This window comes from Panulirus ornatus, chromosome 40 (assembly GCF_036320965.1).
Source record: "Panulirus ornatus isolate Po-2019 chromosome 40, ASM3632096v1, whole genome shotgun sequence".
NCBI lineage: Eukaryota > Metazoa > Arthropoda > Malacostraca > Decapoda > Palinuridae > Panulirus > Panulirus ornatus.
Genome location: NC_092263.1, coordinates 15,906,187 through 15,924,514, shown reverse-complemented (window position 1 = coordinate 15,924,514; position 18,328 = coordinate 15,906,187). Strand labels below are relative to the sequence as shown.

The following is an 18,328-nucleotide window of genomic DNA, read 5'->3' as shown; positions in this document are numbered from 1 at the left end:
ATTTACCAAGTGAATGAGCTAGCGTCAAAGAAGAGGGTGATGGTACGTGAGCACGCACGGTACCTGGATTCGTAAAAACGAAACAATATTTCTGTTCGTGTGATGAGAGCACGAAGGGTACACATTACACTGTGTTACGTCATCATGGTTCTTCCCTGTGATGAATGATGCTCGTTGTAAACCTTATCACTGTCAAGAGTCTATAAGTTTACAGTAAGACTCCCAAACCTGCAGACCCAGGACGAACACTTCACTGTCCTCATCACCAGAAACGTAACTGCGTTCTTACATTTCTGTTTACATTATTACTTCACGAGAGTCTTATGGGATCCAGATCTAATATGTTTACATAACTCTCAGTGGTACTTGGAACCCAAACAAATAAACCCATCAAGGCAATGGATTGCAAGAAAGGAATGGAGGGGCACGGGATGAACAGTGGACTATGAGGATTATAGTCTTGTTACACGACACTTGAAACAGCCGTGTCTTGCAGTAAACATGAGTACACACACACACACACACACACACACACACACACACCGGTCCGGCATCTGTGGGATATTCAATCATGTATATTTCTTGTTCCTAAACAAGCTAGACACACATGACAAACTTTGTACATTTCCTGTTTTTCCAACATTGTTGTCTTCACCAAGCCCGATAGACGCTCGTCAAGACGCCATACTTTAGTTGGTCAGTTGGTCAGACACATGAAAACCTCATGACACTTTACTGACGACGACGGCGACGACGACGGCGACGACGACGGCGACGGCGACGACGACGACGACGACGACGGCGACGACGACGACGACGACGACGACGGTTGTGTCGTCGTTCATATCAGGTCACACGTCTGGCAGATACTGAGGGACGCTTCCAGGTCAGCAGGTGTGCGACACGACCCACCAACGTCTGTCCGTGTGGTTGGGAGGACACAGGGTGGTAGCGTTGGGCTGTGCCACGACCTGTGTGGCACTGGCACCTCTGACGGCACTACAGACAGGTGGCACTTACCTGGGGAGGCGTGCGGGTCTGGCTCTGCACCGGTCAGCTCCACGACCAACACTGTCTCGGGAGAACTCAAAGTTTTACGTCTGTCTCAACAGATGACATGTTTCAGGAAGGCCGGGAGGAGCTTTGCGACACAGAGCTGTTGGATACAGATGCTGGCTGTTATGGGCTGTGAGCGGCCGGGAGTATGTAGTGAGAGGCTGGGAGAGTGGAGTGAGAGGCTGGGAGAGCGGCAGACCTCCACACGCCAGGAAGGGACGGGTGCGAGTGCTTCTGCTGCCGCTACGCCACCACAGGCTGGGTCCCGCCCGCGCTGCTCCTTCACCACCACCACCACCCACCACCACCGAGCCCTCAACACACCCATCACCCATCACCACCACCGCCATCACCATTACTAACATCGCCACCGCCATCACCACCATCGCCACCACCACCGCCATCACCATCACCACCACCTCCATCATCATCACCATCACCACCACCACCACCGCCATCATCATCACCATCACTCCCACCACCATCACCATCACCACCATCCTCACCCAGCCGTCAACACCCCGACTACCCATCAACACCATCAACATCACCATCACCACCACTCTCATCCACCCCCAACACCATCACCACCATCACTATCATGTGATGGTGGTGACGGAAAACGCATTTAAGCAGAGTGTGGCGGCAGGACAGCACAAGTTAATGATGAAGGTGAATAACGGACCAGCGAATGAAAGATGAAGAAAGACTGTCGCGCGCGAACCAAGTTACATAATTAGGAAAGTATTAAAAAAATTAAGAGTGGAGATCAGAAGATCCGGCCGGGAGCTTAAAGGACTGAAGATGAAACCCGAGGCAATTTGTGTATTGAGTAAAGAGTAGGTCAAAAGGATACTCTTAACGGAGGAGAAAGTGGATTTAATGAGTGACTGAAGGAACGGATCGATGTGGGTCACATTAAACTTATAGGATTAAAGACCCGGGAAATGTGTGCAACGCTGGAAGAGGAAATAAATGTTACAGAACCAAAAGGAAAATGGCCTCACTGAGATGAGGGAAGAATAGTGAGGCTCTCCTCATGTGCTGAGATGAGAGGCAACTGCGGTTTACTTCATTCGTGTTGGACATGAGGAAAGGAATGGGACATAGTGAATACTGATGTGTGTGTGTGTGTGTGTGTGTGTGTGTGTGTGTGTGTGTGTGTGTGTGTGTTTATATAGGAAGACAGACAACGTGCGTTGTGTTAATGGTTGACGAGGACATATGGTGACGTGACCTTTTGAGTACGACATGCTCCTTGGGTGTAAAGGTCTGGTCTTTGAACCTTCACGGTCAGGTCACAGGCCAAGCCATCATAGTCAAGGGTCGTTCCTTCGTGTTCAGTGGTCGTACCGTCGTGTTCATTGGTCGTACCGTCGTGTTCAGTGGTCGTACCGTCGTGCTTAAGAGGTTTACGACACGGTATACACACAGCAAATGAACACCTCTGGCACTGAGTGTCAGACAATGATGGAGAGAAGGGAGAGACGGAGGGAAGGAGGGAGGGAGGGAGGGAGGGAGGGAGGGATGGAGGGAAGGAGGAGGGAAGGAGCAGGTGTTGTGTGTACAGCTTAATTGTTCCGGCGAACGAGGCAATTAGGTTGATATTAAGGCAGAGAACACGGGAACTCAGATCACACGTTGCCAGGCTGGAGATCAACACGGCGAAAACATTGGACGTCGTTGCAGGATATTCCAGTCAAGAATGGAAGCATACGCCTGGGCAGCAGGGTGAGGCTTTCTCTCCCTAATTTCAGGTCGAAGGGTCGCTTCCCTGGACGCCTCCAGACGGACAGCGTCCTCCACGTCCTGAGTGACACTCGAAGCTGTAACATTAAGGGTGAAGGCAGGTAATTTCAGAAGTAGTAGAGGATGTGTGGATCAGGCGCTCCCTTTAAAGAATCTGTGAGAGAAATACTCAGAGAAGCAGAAGGATCTGTGTGTGGTATTTATGGATCTAGAGAACACAGGCAGCTGTCGGACCAACGCGATGTTGCTTACCCTGTTTTTGTGTCTGAATCTTGGTAAATACGGTACTGTATTTCACGGACCTCTGTAGCTGAACTCAGAATACAGACTACAGCAACTGGGAGAAACAAGGTCATTGAGGCTGTTGGTGCGTCAGGGTCAAGGGACCTGGACGAGGGAGTTAGGACCAGTGGATCAGGACTGTGGTTACTGCGGCAGTGGGATATATATCTCCAGTGGGGAACTGAAACGAGGTACTACCGGCAGTCGCCCACACCTGGCTCTTCTTGCCTCCGTCACGCTACGTCACAACACTTATGCCTCAGTAGGATGGTAACATCCGGGAACCTCGTATGAATTATTCGATATTTACGTTAGGTAACGGTCGTCTACCCTCCTGCTCCCTGTCATCTAACTTAACATTAAATACGAAATTAAAATTTTTTTCAGAAAACCACCAAAACAGAACATCTTGTTCAATACTTGACGAATATTTTGTTCTCTAATGGGTATCCCAATTTGATCATTTTCGAATCACCACCTGACGAACCACCTGACGAACTACCTGACGAACCACCTGACGAACCACATGACGAACCACCTGACGAACCACCTGACGAACCACCTGACGAACCACCTGACGAACCACATGACGAACCACCTGACGAACCACATGACGAACCACATGACGAACCACATGACGAACTTCTCCAAAAGATCGGAAGAAAATGTTGGTTTACAAGAGAGAAGACGAGAGCGTCAGCAGGCGACTGTCGGATCCCATAAATGAAAGAAAAGCTCTCAATAATGAGGGAGTCAGGTCGAACACGTCCTCCGGCACACCAGACGTCCGGGAATTTGATCAAACTTTTGTGAACTTTCTTAACACACGTCTTACTCTACTGCTACCACCTGTCAACCCATCACGTGTGTAGTGACTTATGCCTTCAGTGAATACTTATATGATGTGATTATCAACCTAAGATGAGGAGACCTCGGGCGGCAGTTACTTAATTTCTTCAGAATACAGTGCTATACCGACCCGCTGTAACTGCAGTACCAACCCATAGTAACTGTTGCATCGACCACAGACAGATTACTGCAAATACACACACACACACACACACACACACACACACACACACACACACTCACAAGAACAGATAACCATCTGTAACTGCTGTATAGACCTGTAGAACACGATGTGTTACAGTCACACATATGCTGTTGTCTTGTTACACTCATGTGTACACTGCTGTCTGGACACAGTCATATGTACATCGTTTATTTACGATCATACGTACACTATAGTCAACTTACAGTCATTTGTACACTGTCATCATGTTACAATGCTGCGTACATTCTCGTCAGGCTACAGTCACATGTGAGTGTTGTTAGGTTACAGCCACATGTACGCCGTCGTCAGGTTATAGTCCTACGTATGCAGAGGTCAGGTTACAGTCCTACGTATGCAGACGTCAGGTTACAGTCCTACGTATGCAGACGTCAGGTTACAGTCCTACGTCTGCAGACGTCAGGTTACAGTCCTACGTCTGCAGACGTCAGGTTACAGTCCTACGTATGCAGACGTCAGGTTACAGTCCTACGTCTGCAGACGTCAGGTTACAGTCCTACGTATGCAGACGTCAGGTTACAGTCCTACGTCTGCAGACGTCAGGTTACAGTCCTACGTATGCAGACGTCAGGTTACAGTCCTACGTATGCAGACGTCAGGCTACAGGAAAGAAACATTCTGAGGTCTGCCTTGTTAAGCACAGTGGGTGGAGCCTCAGGAGGTCGCACTGAAAGCAGACTTGTGTAATGTCGTTATATGTCTTACGTTCCCTCGACACACTCGCCTGAGAGAGAGACTGTGTGTGAGACGGACTTACCTTATGTGTCGTATTTGTGATGTGCAAATATGGCTATATGAATGAAGAGGAACGCAAAGGTACGGCTACATTAAAACCAGTGATGTACCTAGTTTAATAACAAATGACTAAATCGTGTGTATCCACGTGATGGTTGTGGGTCTTCTGTGTATCTTGATGTTTTCATGTGACGCAGGAAACTACTCCTTGTGACGCAGGTCGTTGACGGCAGCCAGACTCTCCAAGCTGGTGGGTTTATGGTGTGTATAGAAACTCGAGATCATCATTAATGAAAAAAGTTCGCATTGGTGACGCAGCGAGAAGAGCAATCATCCAGAAAATCATCAGTTGCTGAGCCCGCTCCGTCGGTGTGCCTCATCTGTCAAGTGTTTATGAAGGCCAGCCAGTGTGTACTGGAAAGTGTGTAGTACGTGCCCAGTGTGTGTAGTACGTGCCCAGTGTGTGTAGTACGTGCCCAGTGTGTGTAGTACGTGCCCAGTGTGTATAGTATATGACCAGTGTGTGTTGAGTGTGAATAAGGTGTAAATCGTATTCATGAAGCTTGAAATGTGTGTCCAAACGTAGTTATGATCTTGATAGTGACCAGGTCATGAAACTTCATGATGAATTATTGTTTACCTAATCACACAAGTCACCATGCATGATCACACTCAGGTGTGTGGTCAAGCTCATGTTCCTCCTTCAGTCACCAGACACATTAGCCTCAGTTAGGCTACACTCAATAAGTAGAGTAGCCTCAGTCAGGCTACGGTCAGTAGGTACAGCAGCTCACTGGGGCTACAGTCACCAGGTACAGTCACCTCAGTGGGGCAAAAGCCACTAGGTACAATAGCCTTGGTAAGAGTACAGTCATCACTTGCCTCAGTGGAGCCACAGTCACCAAACTACCCGTATAGTCACTCTTAACTGGATTGATCGTTTGTAACAACGACTGAATTGTTCCTCGCTCTCGTGACAAATGTTGTCAGCTTCCGCACGTGGGCCACATGCCGCCAGGTGTCGACAATTACGACTTAGAATTAAAGATGATATTGTGTATACTGACCCAGGAGGTGGCTCGGCCAGGCCAGCAACTGATAGCGGTGTGCCCTTCTTGGTCCGACCAACGCCCGGCCATCTGCCATCTTATATTAGAGCAAATCATCTTTTTAGTTTTCAAATGTTGACGCTGGTGCACGGAGAGGCGAGCCTAGTGATGGTGCGATGGTTTGCCTCACACTCGAGGAGTAACACACTTCCTGCAGTACCTGTATCATATCAGCAGAGCCACTTGCACAGCCCACCTCCCGCCAAGCTTAGATTTCCCCTGACCTTCCCTGATGTATACAAACGTCCAGTTATCGTAAAACTTTTCCTCCGCCGCTAAGAAATATGATTACTTAAGGACATCTTCCTCTTACACTCAACCTTTTAGCTACTTAGAAAGTCTTCCTTCGGAGAGTAAGTGGGAACGAAGGTTAGCAATCATTTTCAAGTGCCACCCACCTCCGCTGGGGAACCTATTCACTACGCCTCTGACAGATGAGAGGACTTCTTGGGGAGCCAAGAGGCAGAAGCGTTTACAACGTAATATGTTCTAAAGAATTTCTTTCCTTTTATCGATTTTTCGAATTATGCAAAATATGCGGCCGCTTTAAAGACTCGCTTATGAGCACAAAGTTTGGAAGAGGATCTGAGGCGATCTATCCTGTGAAGGTTGTGTGTTGAGCAGTATAAACACACACACACACACACACACACACACACACATATATATATATATATATATATATATATATATATATATATATATATATATATATATATATATATACACACTGAGGTGGTATTGCCATCACTGGAGAGCGCTTGGGATGAGGGTAGCGAAGCGGGCGTCTGGGCTCCCAGCGGGGCACGTAGTGTGCAGCCTCCATCACACAGGCATACACACACAGGCACGCACACATACAGGCACAGAGAAAGGCACACACACACACACACACACCATCGGGACTCACACACTCAACGACGCTGGAAATGGAAGAGAGATTGTGTTGTTGGTATTATGGAGTTGGGTTCTTCCTGGTTAGAGTGGCGGGTGGCTGGGGGCAGCAGCCTGGGGCAGAGAGCCGAGATAAAAGCTTCAGCTTGCTCCAGCGCGGCGGTGGCGGCCATGATGGGGTTGTGGGGAGCAGTGATCCAGAAGATATTCTTCGAGTTCTTCTTGGTACGGGCGACCTGCGAGAGGCTCTGGCGGTGGTGGGATGTAGGCTGGTCTGGCGGGAGAATATTTAGTTTTTCCTGAAGTGAGTTGACCATCTTACTGGTAGACCCTCGTCAGCATGTAGGGGAGGCAAGGTCCTGATCCAGCTGGCTGGAGGCAGTGATCACGAGGCTTTGTTGATCAAGTAGTGATAAGTTTTCTTAGTGTGACCGAAGAACTCTGAACAACCAAGAGTACGAAGTCAAAAGAGCCTTGTTTATGTTCTATGAAAACCCAGCTATTTTGAGGGCTTCGGTTTCCATCGTTCAGTGCCAATAATTGGTTCTGAGAATCATACGAATCGAACGTTCTCATGTCAGAAAATTTAGAAAATCCACAAAGGAATACAGAGGAAGTCAAGCATTAACTGATCACTGGAGTTCTTCAAGGTCGTTTGTGGCAGTGGAGGATGTCAGCATTGGAGGATGTCAGCAGTGGGGGATGTCAGCAGTGGAGGATGTGAGAAGCACACATTAGTGTGGTGAGAGTTGAGGTGCACACACCCACCCACCCACACACACACACACACACACACCCACACACATAATGGTAGGTTGTAGGTATACATGTACGTATTTTGACGGGTCAAGTCAATTGGGAGGTGAGTTTGAATGGAGAAAAACTGGAGGAAGTGAAGTGTTTTAGATATCTGGGAGTGGATCTGGCAGCGGATGGAACCATGGAAGCGGAAGTGGATCATAGGGTGGGGGAGGGGGCGAAAATTCTGGGGGCCTTGAAGAATGTGTGGAAGTCGAGAACATTATCTCGGAAAGCAAAAATGGGTATGTTTGAAGGAATAGTGGTTCCAACAATGTTGTATGGTTGCGAGGCGTGGGCTATGGATAGAGTTGGGCTCAGGAGGATGGATGTGCTGGAAATGAGATGTTTGAGGACAATGTGTGGTGTGAGGTGGTTTGATCGAGTGAGTAACGTAAGGGTAAGAGAGATGTGTGGAAATAAAAAGAGCGTGGTTGAGAGAGCAGAAGAGGGTGTTTTGAAGTGGTTTGGGCACATGGAGAGGATGAGTGAGGAAAGATTGACCAAGAGGATATATATGTCGGAGGTGGAGGGAACAAGGAGAAGAGGGAGACCAAATTGGAGGTGGAAAGATGGAGTGAAAAAGATTTTGTTTGATCGGGGCCTGAACATGCAGGAGGGTGAAAGGAGGGCAAGGAACAGAGTGAATTGGATCGATGTGGTATACCGGGGTTGACGTGCTGTCAGTGGATTGAATCAAGGCATGTGAAGCGTCTGGGGTAAACCATGGAAAGCTGTGTAGGTATGTATATTTGCGTGTGTGGACGTATGTATATACATGTGTATGGGGGGGGTTGGGCCATTTCTTTCGTCTGTTTCCTTGCGCTACCTCGCAAACGCGGGAGACAGCGACAAAGTATAAAAAAAAAAAAAAATTAAATATATCAATTTCCCGAATTTGAGCAAACTGTTTGTGGGTACGAGTCAGTAGACACGCTAAGCCTACGTCCAATTAGTAATACTGTGGTCGCATCCACGAAGCTTTCCAGTCTGGTGATCAATACTCTCTCTTGATCTGTTGGGGTCGAGAAAGACGTATCAGACTAATGACATTGGGAGCACTGAGCCTCAGACCGAAGGCAAGAAAATATAAATATGACGCTGCTCATCTACAATGACTTCTACATGACGCTGCTCATCTACAATGACTTCTACATGACGCTGCTCATCTAACATGACTTCTACTGATCTGTGTTGCTTAAACCATCACATTATTTTCTTTATTTGCTTTCCAACAACCAGTATAACCTTACTACAACCTTAAGACTTACGTCACCTCAGCCAGGCTGTGCTAGGTTATAGTAAACCTGATCATTTACTTGGGGACACGTGTTCTCAGCGCTGTGTTGGAAAATCTGTTTCCTCAGCTGGTCGTATTCTCAGCCACAAACCTGTATTCTCAGTGCCACGTTGTAAGTTTATTTTCTCAGCTGATAGCAGTACTTGTTCTCAGCGTTGTGTAACAGATCTGTGTCGTTGCTCAGCAGCAGCAGCAGCAGCAGCAGCAGGTCACTCCAGACATTGTAACACAGCAGGTGATGTGTTCCGGACGAACGAATGTTTAACGTATAAACAAGAAGACAACACAGCCGGTGCAAATAGTAATTCTTTTTTGCTATTTCATTCTACTGAGGAAACAGTTCATCCTTCCCTCGGAGCTGGTCGGTGAATAGACAGCTGGCTTAGACTCTGTGTGTGTGTGTGTGTGTGTGTGTGTGTGTGTGTGTGTGTGTGTGTGTGTGTGTGTGTGTGTGCATACACACTTAAGAATAAAGACTTTGTGTTTATACTGATAGTGAAACGACAAAGCTACACGAGTGTACAGCTCTTCCCCCGTAACACACAAATAGTAATCACACACAACACTGGTATACAGTAACCCTGCCTGATGGTAATCTCGCACGAGGTACACACACTTCAAGTGTCGGGAGGCCATGAGTGTGGAACTCCCTCCTCTGCTGTGAGAATAAATATCTTCACAGTTGGTCGTCAATACAACGACTGATCTTATATATTCCGGTCGTACGACAAACTAATCTTCAGTGACGTTTGGTCTTCTTGGTTCATATCTAACAACGAATGAGTTAGAGTCAACTGCACCAGGACGATATACTGTCTTGTTACTGTGGCGAGAGGGGAGTGGTGAGGCTGCCGTGCTGGGTGAGTGGCTGGGTAGCTTGCTTGCTTGCTGGGTGGTTGGCTATGTGGCACGGAGGGTTGCTGGTTGAGGTGTATAGGTGGCTGGGTGGGTGGACGACTGGGTGGTGGGTGGGTGGGTGGTTGGTTGGCTGAGCAAGCGAGCGGGCGGATGCGAGGCGGGTGTGTGAGCGACACCAGCAGCTTTATGTTGGCCCGATACGCATGGCCAGGCGCTGGTTATGGGTCATCGTGGCCGGATATGATGCCTGTGTACAGCCAATATTTTAAGGTCGACCCAGGAGGCCACACATACCACAAAGGATAGAGGCAACCACCTTCCCTGGCCACAACCAGACACAGAGGCAGACATCGACCCGGGCCAGCACACAAGCACTACCCTTACCCAGACACACAAGCTCCAGCCCTGGCCACACACACACTAGCACCGATGGATCCCGTGGCTTTTCCCTATACCATGAGAAAACTAAGATGATGTGTTTATTGTGATACATCACATCCTGGCGTAGTGACGCGCCACTGTACACAAGTCAGTGTATATGATGTTCATAGACTAAAGGGATGCTGTACGACGTGAATGGCCCGTATCATGAAAATTGTAGATGATACTTGAAAAACCCAAAGAATCATGCTATGAATACCTTTCCAAACTGAGGATGTGACCGGCACATCTCTACTACATAAAATATAAAGTATTTCCACACAGGCTGTAAAGAGGATCAGATTGTACGAGTGGAAAACCGAAGCCGGTGAAGAGAGAGGAAGGCTCCAGGTAGCTGGACCTCGGTTCATGATGGTAATACAACTGAAGACTTTTCTTGATCTGTATTTAAACAAATATCTTAAAGTTATGGTGCTTGATCTTAATATGTGATCCTTTAGTTAATATTATTACGACCCTTCCTCTCCTTATTTATTACGTATTAAAAATATTTGACATTTTCTGGCGATAATGATCAAGTTAGGAAGATGAGGCTATATACCTCCTGACTGTTATGTTTCTCCTCATTATCTCAAGATATAAACTTTTACAAGATGCAGAACACTACACAAGCATTTTGCGGCGAGATGATCATGCACAAGTGTATGGTCATGCAAACACGCATACATGCCCTCTGGTGTGGCGGTTAGCGTTACTGACCACGTATCAGCAAGGGTTCACATGGGTCGGGCCCTCATGGGTTCAACATCTGGGAGTGATTGGTGCACTGTTGGGTCCTACCGTTAACAGGCGGTGGATCTAGAGTGTTTCTGTTAACAGGTACAATCTAGGTCACGTGTACCCCTTGGGTGGGTTACCTTGTTGTACCTTCCTGAAATGTCCGACCTTATTACAGTGACCTTACAAGGCACGTGCTCATGTCTCGACTCAGACATTGTCTCTGGCTGGATCACCTCCGCATGAAGGACAAGAATATCAAACTACGATCCAATGGCATGATTTTCATCCTGTCAGATTACTCTTCCTGATTATTTCTATTTCGACTCGACATTATTCACGATAATCCTTCCCAGGTTTCTTCATTGCAACCTGCATCATTCTACCCACGTCATCTTTCTTGCTCTGGCCGGCAACAGTTGGTCAAGGCACGACATGTGGTCAACATAAAGCGTCACACACCTTCATCTGTCACGCGGATATGATTTAGAATTTTCTGAATTGGGTTCTCGTCAGGTCGTGGCGTATGTAGAAGACCATATTTCCCCCGGGAGGAGACAGACCGGACCCTCTACCTACATGCAAGAGGAACTTCATCCTCGTCGTCGACGTCTCGAAAAGGAAAGAGAAAACCCCCTCAGGAGGGCGCGCGGGGTTGGCACGAGTGTCTCGGGTCAGTATTGGTCAGGTGATGGACTTCTACAGTGATGTTCTGACCCAGGAGAGGTGCTGGCCAACCTTGCCTAAGCGTTGATACTACAGTGGCAGCCGTGCTCATGTTACCACAGTGGCAGCCGCGCTTGTGGTACCACAGTGGCAGCCGCGCTTGTGGTACCACAGTGGCAGCCGTGCTCATGTTACAACAGTGGCAGCCGTGCTTGTGGTACCACAGTGGCAGCCGTGCTCATGTTACCACAGTGACAGCCGTGTTTGTGGTACCACAGTGGCAGCCGTGCTTGTGGTACCACAGTGGCAGCCGTGCTCATGTTACCACAGTGACAGCCGTGCTTGTGGTACCACAGTGGCTGCCGTGCTTGTGGTACCACAGTGGCAGCCGTGCTCGTGGTGCCACAGTGGCAGCCGTGCTCGTGGTACCACAGTGGCAGCCGTGCTCGTGGTGCCACAGTGGTGGGTGTACCCTACAGAGGCAGCTGTTCCCATTACACATTTACCACCTCTGACGAAACGCATCAAAGTGATGGAAATTTTACACTCTGCAACGCATGGAAACTGGTTCTTCACATCACGACTTAAGCTATTCCAGTTCCAGTGGGCTGTGCCTTCCTGCGTCCTCTGTAAAATTCATGGTATGCCACGGGCGTGGGAGGGGCGAGGGTAGGCTGGGCTCACCACTATTCATTTGACTGAAACAATCGGTTATGACTGCGTCTCCGGGCACCAGTGTGACGCCCCGTTAGGTCTGGAGGTCGAGGCTAAGAGCAAGTGTGGGGAAAATGCCTTTCGTTGTTCCTCATATCATAAGACGTTCACGACCACATGTGAGCATCGTCTTGTGGTCACACAGGTCGGCCGTACGTGTCTGTATCACACATGTGTAACATACGTGATCTGTTCCCTCCTCCTCGGCGGTGGCGGTGGTGGTATACAAACGTCGTATACAAACCTCTGTTTAGAATCATTACAACATTATCGGTAATGACACGATGAGCCGATATCCACACACAATGAGCCGATATCAACACACGAAATCTATCTCCTGCTTTTCGTGAGTCAACAACGACGCCCACTCGTCACCTAACGAATAAAAGTATAGATGACAGACACGAACTCAGGTAAGATTGTTCTACAAATGAAGGGAACAGATCAGAAGAACAGGTCAGGAGACACAGATCAGGAGAACAGATCAGGAAGACACAGATGCAGGACACTACTAATAGCGTTTAGGACAGTGATCTGTCTTAGCATCGTGGTGAACCCCCAGCTCCGGCAGGAGGCCTTCATGTGGCATCTTATAAGTGTCAGATCTTGTCTCCCTCGACCCGTGACTGACTGTGGCCACTTTGAGTAGAAGTCCACCTGACCGGGACGAGCCACTTGTCTTGACCCAGGGAACACAAGTGCTGTTTAACAGTTGGTAGAAAATAAAGAACGAGTTGTATCTTTTTATTTCCCTCAAACTTTGATCATTAAGTTAGTCTCATTTGCCTAGGAAAGTTAAAGATACTTTTATGGTACAATTCACAAGGCCGATGTTGTTGGTGGTAATGGTGGAGGAGGTTGTGATGGTGGTGGTGGATGAGTTGGTAGTGGTTGTAGTTGTGGTAAGGATGATGTAGTTGTAGTTGTGGTTAGGATGATGTAGTTGTAGTTGTGGTTAGGATGATGTAGTTGTAGTTGTGGTTAGGATGATGTAGTTGTAGTTGTGGTTAGGATGATGTAGTTGTAGTTGTGGTTAGGATGATGTAGTTGTAGTGATGATGTGTTGGATGAAGGTTATGGTATTTATGTTAATGATGATGGTGGTGGTGATGATGGTGATGGTGGTGATGGTGGTGATGGTGGTGGTGGTGATGGTGGTGGTGGTGGTGGTGGTGGTGATGGAGGTGGTGGTGATGGTGGTGGTGATGGTGGTGGTGGTGGTGTTGAGGATGACAGTGGTGGCGTAGTGTGGTGCCTCTCAGTAATCACAGCGGTGGCTGACACATGGACCTGCCTCGCCCTGCCTCTCTGTCTTCCTCTCACAATGAGCCTCACTTCACATCAGTCAGTCATCAGTCAAACGGCAATGTGGACGGGTGGGGTACATCTCAGTGGGACTTAATTTTTTCTTATTTTCAGTTGATTCATGACGTAAATAATTTTTGTTATACATTGTGGTTAAACTGCGAGAGAACAGAGGCGATGATGATGATGACTGCCGTTGTCCTGGTGGCCCCAAAGGTGACGAAGGTCTGGAAGAATAAATTGATCAAGAATGTTCTCATTGTCGGTCATGGTCAGAGAACAGTGCTGGGATATGGAAGGCTTGTGCAGTCAAGTTAAGCGAGGCCAACACCGGGTAAGACCAGCCGCTGCTTCGTTAGGAAATAACAATTCGCTTCCACCAGCATCATGCGACCACTTCAGCAAATACTCATCGTTCCAAGCAATCAACCGAGCAAGTGCGCATCATCCTAACAAGTGCGCATCACCCCAGCAAACACCCATCACCCCAGCAAACACCCATCACCCCAGCAAACACCCATCACCCCAGCAAACACCCATCACCCCAGCAAACACCCATCACCCCAGCAAACACCCATCACCCCAGCAAACACCCATCACCCCAGCAAACACCCATCACCCCAGCAAACACCCATCACCTCAGCAAACACCCATCACCCCAGCAAACACCCATCACCCCAGCAAACACCCATCACCCCAGCAAACGCCCGTCACCCTCTACGAGCCAATAACATGCTTCAAATAAGATTTTCTCATCCGCTTCGTCAAAAGTTACGATTGCTTCAGACCTCCAAGAATATCCACACGGAATGTTGTCATCGGGCTGGTGAGGAGGCAGTGGAGTGTTGTGTGTGTGTGTGTCTGTGTGTTTGTGTGTGTGTGTGAGAGGCGAGCATCTCCCAGCTGGAGGTAGTGAAGCTGGAGGATCAGAATCATCAGGGAATTACGGTAAAGTTATGTTCATGGTTGAGTGCGTCTTCTTATAGCAGGATTCAATATTGTGACAGATGGCGATGCAGGCAGCACACACGCGTCGACTACGTGCGATCTGCGAGCCTTTGAGGCTGCCAGGTGAGGTGTTGACGAGATGACAGATCGGGAAGTGTACTGCGTCAGTGAGGAGATACACTTTGCACCAGTTGATTAGACCGCATGTCCAGTGGAGCACGACGGACATGGTGCAGTGAGAGGGGCCGTGTGTTGGAGACGTGCTGTGTTTATGGTAACACTCAGGCCATCAGCCGTGACATGAAACATGACACAGAGCAAAGATACTTCCTTCTGTAATATCGTCTTTCAAACTGCAGTAGTTATAACTAGACAAACAATTAGGTAAGATCGCTTTTTTCGACAACATTAAGCAACACAGACAAACAACTTAAAACAACTGTAGTAACACAAACATTCAGGTCAGAACACTTCTTTTAGCAACACAGTCGCTCAAATTAGCGTTTCTTACAGTTACACCCATTCGAGTTCGAAAACTTCTCAGTCCAATACACGCAGTCCAGGCAGGTCAGGTTTCCTACCCTCTCTCGTTCAACAACACAAAGATTAAGCTAAATTTAGCATTATACCTTTATTGTGGGTGGTCAAGTGGAGGGTATTTCGAGCCGCCATATACATGTGAGTATATAGGAAAGACAGATAACACAAGGGCTGGAGAACAGTACATGGGAAGAATAGATAACACAAGACCTGATGGTCTACGGCAAAGTTATCTGGTGGAGAACAGGAATGGTATTGTAGAGTCACAATGCACTTACATGGATACAGGGCAGTAACTATAAAAAATGGAGGCTTTGTTGAGCCATAATGCAGAAACTGTGTTGGATCTACTATCTGCTGGCTGTGTTGGGATGTTAGGTTTGGGCTATGTTAGGCCGCTAGGTTAATGCAACGCTAAGCCACGAATTGACCATCACGTGAAAGCGGCCATCACTGTCCACCTGCTTAAATTAGAATACTCGACACCACGTCAGAGAGACCGGGTTGATAGCCTCGAAGGTCAAAGGTCAGCGTAGTCGAAACAAGAGAACACCCACCCAGCCCCACCTACACAGAGAGCCCCCCCTATCGCTTCATTATTGGACTGCCAATCTATCAGACGTAATGGCTATCGACATCAGCTGCCCCTCATATAAAGCTTATGAACTTCCCTTTCATATGATAAAGTCGATTCTCCTGACCCTCCTGTTATTGCTTCATGTTCCTGTGGTTCCCGTCGGTGTTACGAGCCCATTAGACTCGAGTTGTGGGTCTATGTTGTATGTTATTAAGTTGGTCATCTCTGGACGTAGTGCATGTGAATATCTAACGTCCAGTCATATTCCAGGGTGTGCTGAAAATAATTTGCAATATACGTCTACACACACACACACACACACACACACACCCACACACACACACACACACACCTGGGTTACCTCAGAATATAGCAACCGTGTACCAAGATGATGTTGTGAGGGGATATTGGTGGCCCTGACACCCACACACCTGCTGAAACACCTGTATTTATCGTCTAGTTGTCCACTTGTGGTCGGAACACTCATGTCTACATCTTGACCAATACGGTTGATCACCCCAGCCAATACCAACCAGCGGCTGTGGTCAACACGTATCTGGTTTAAGCTCTGCCTCCTCAACAACGACCCAACATCTGGAGCCGAAAGTCAATACATCCAGGTCGGTCACACATCCCGCTGTACGTCACTATGGATAATGCCTTCTTAGTTAACCCTGGGGTGAGGCGCTTAGGGTGGATGATGCAGAAACTAAGATGATGACCATCATTGATGCCTACCATGGCTCCTTCCTCGAGACCTTTGTAACACCAGATGACGTGACCTGGATCACATCTACCATTCAGAGACTAATGCACAGCGAGACCTGGTCTTCAGCTACAACAACACCAGACTCTACAAGAGTCACTGTTAGAAAACACTTCGTGAAATATGCACAGAGAAAACATCTTCTTACCCTCCCAGTCACAACATCTGACACAGGTGGACGTCAACAAGCAATCTGGAAACTGGAAAAGTTGAGCAGTTTGAACGAGCAGACTCCCTCGTTCCCTCCGTCATTAACCTCTCTAATGATGAGGAAGTCCATCTTATTAACGACCACACTGCCACAATCCGTCACAGACTTCGCTATCCTGGACACCACTCGCCTTCCAGGCGGCCTGTGTCTCGGTAAATTAATTTGAGCTGGCCAGACACGAGACAGTCTCAAGGTGGAGCGAATCCAGAGCCACTGACTGACCTATGAAGCTCTAGGAAGAGTTCTCCTCCCAGGTCTCTGCTCCACCATCACCGCTTCCCTCCATCAATCAAAAGGTCTCGCTGATCGGGACACATCACGGGTCACCAATACTCAAGACAATAAGCCTTATGTCTCTTACTGACCTACGACCACCTACCTTCACCGCCATCCCCACCTTACACTGCCAGTCTTACGTTATCATTATTATCACGTCTCGGTCAAGACCCGTTCATTACCTCTGCTCAGAAGCTTCACCTCTCTCTCAGTTATGAGACAAACATTACCTTGTAATGCAGGTCTGAAGCATTCATCCCTCCCCCACACCACTGTTAGCCCAGGGCACAGACTCCTTCACAGAAAGACACTATAGACGCACTCAACTGAACACTGAGGAGTTTACTGCTTCGTGTTCTGTGACGGTTCGCCTAGTTAGCGGTCGATCTTGGGGGTCATCTTCCACCACAGCTTCTTACAACCTAAATCTGAGCCCAGGGAAGGAGGTTATCCAGGAGGGAGGCCACCCAAGCGACAGCAACTTGGCAAGACTAAGTATGCACCAGAGTTCTCGGCTCCTTGAGGCAAACTGCTCACCAACTCCACACTGTAAGGCTCACATCACTCAGGGTCGCGTTACTGCACCACAAGTAAGGTTCCAGGGCTCCTTGAGCACGACCTTCCTGCACGACGGTGCGACCTTCCTGCACGACGGTACGACCTTCCTGCACGACGGTACGACCTTCCTGCAAGACGGTGTGACCTTCCTGCACGACGGTACGACCTTCCTGCACGACGGTGCGACCTTCCTGCACGACGGTGCGACCTTCCTGGACGACGGTGCGACCTTCCTGCACGACGGTACGACCCTTAGGTATGATGGTTGACCTTTAGGTCTTTAAAGGTTGTACAGTCGTACTCAAAAGAATGAATCTAGGAATATATATATATATATATATATATATATATATATATGTATATATATATATGTATATATTGAACGAGTTCTTAATTTCCTTATGTCTTACAATATTCATTTAACTAATTTTGTTTAAAAGTCTGTTTTAAGATCGAGTGATGACAAGACACTGCCTAACACGACTGCTCTGAGGTAAAGGTATGATGATCTTACCCAACAGAGAACACCTCACCAGGACGGGGAATTAACCTACGCTTACATGAGTTTCCACATTGTCATCAGTGTGCCTCGCCTCCCCTTCCTTTATTCTAGTTTATGTAAACAGAGGCACGAGGGGCCAGATGTTAAGAGAGGAGGACAGGACGGGAGGGATGCGAGACTTGCTGCACCTGTTGCTGGTGTGGGGAAAGGTCTGGAGTCTGGACTCCACATTTAGGAGGCAAGAAACAGGATGA

At 48.1% G+C, this 18,328-nt stretch overlaps 1 protein-coding gene across 5 annotated transcripts in view; it reads right to left on the bottom strand.

Moving 5' to 3' along the window:
• LOC139761473 (QRFP-like peptide receptor) overlaps positions 1 to 18,328 on the bottom strand; it is a 193,032-nt gene that overhangs the window by 66,143 nt on the left and 108,561 nt on the right. For 3 of the 5 annotated variants that reach the window (XM_071685704.1, XM_071685707.1, XM_071685709.1), the window contains exon 1: positions 1,021 to 1,277. The exons of the other annotated variants lie outside the window; for them this stretch is intronic. The gene's annotated coding sequence lies outside the window, so the exon portion shown is untranslated. Of the gene's footprint in view, positions 1 to 1,020; positions 1,278 to 18,328 lie in introns of those variants that run through there. 5 annotated transcript variants of the gene reach the window in all.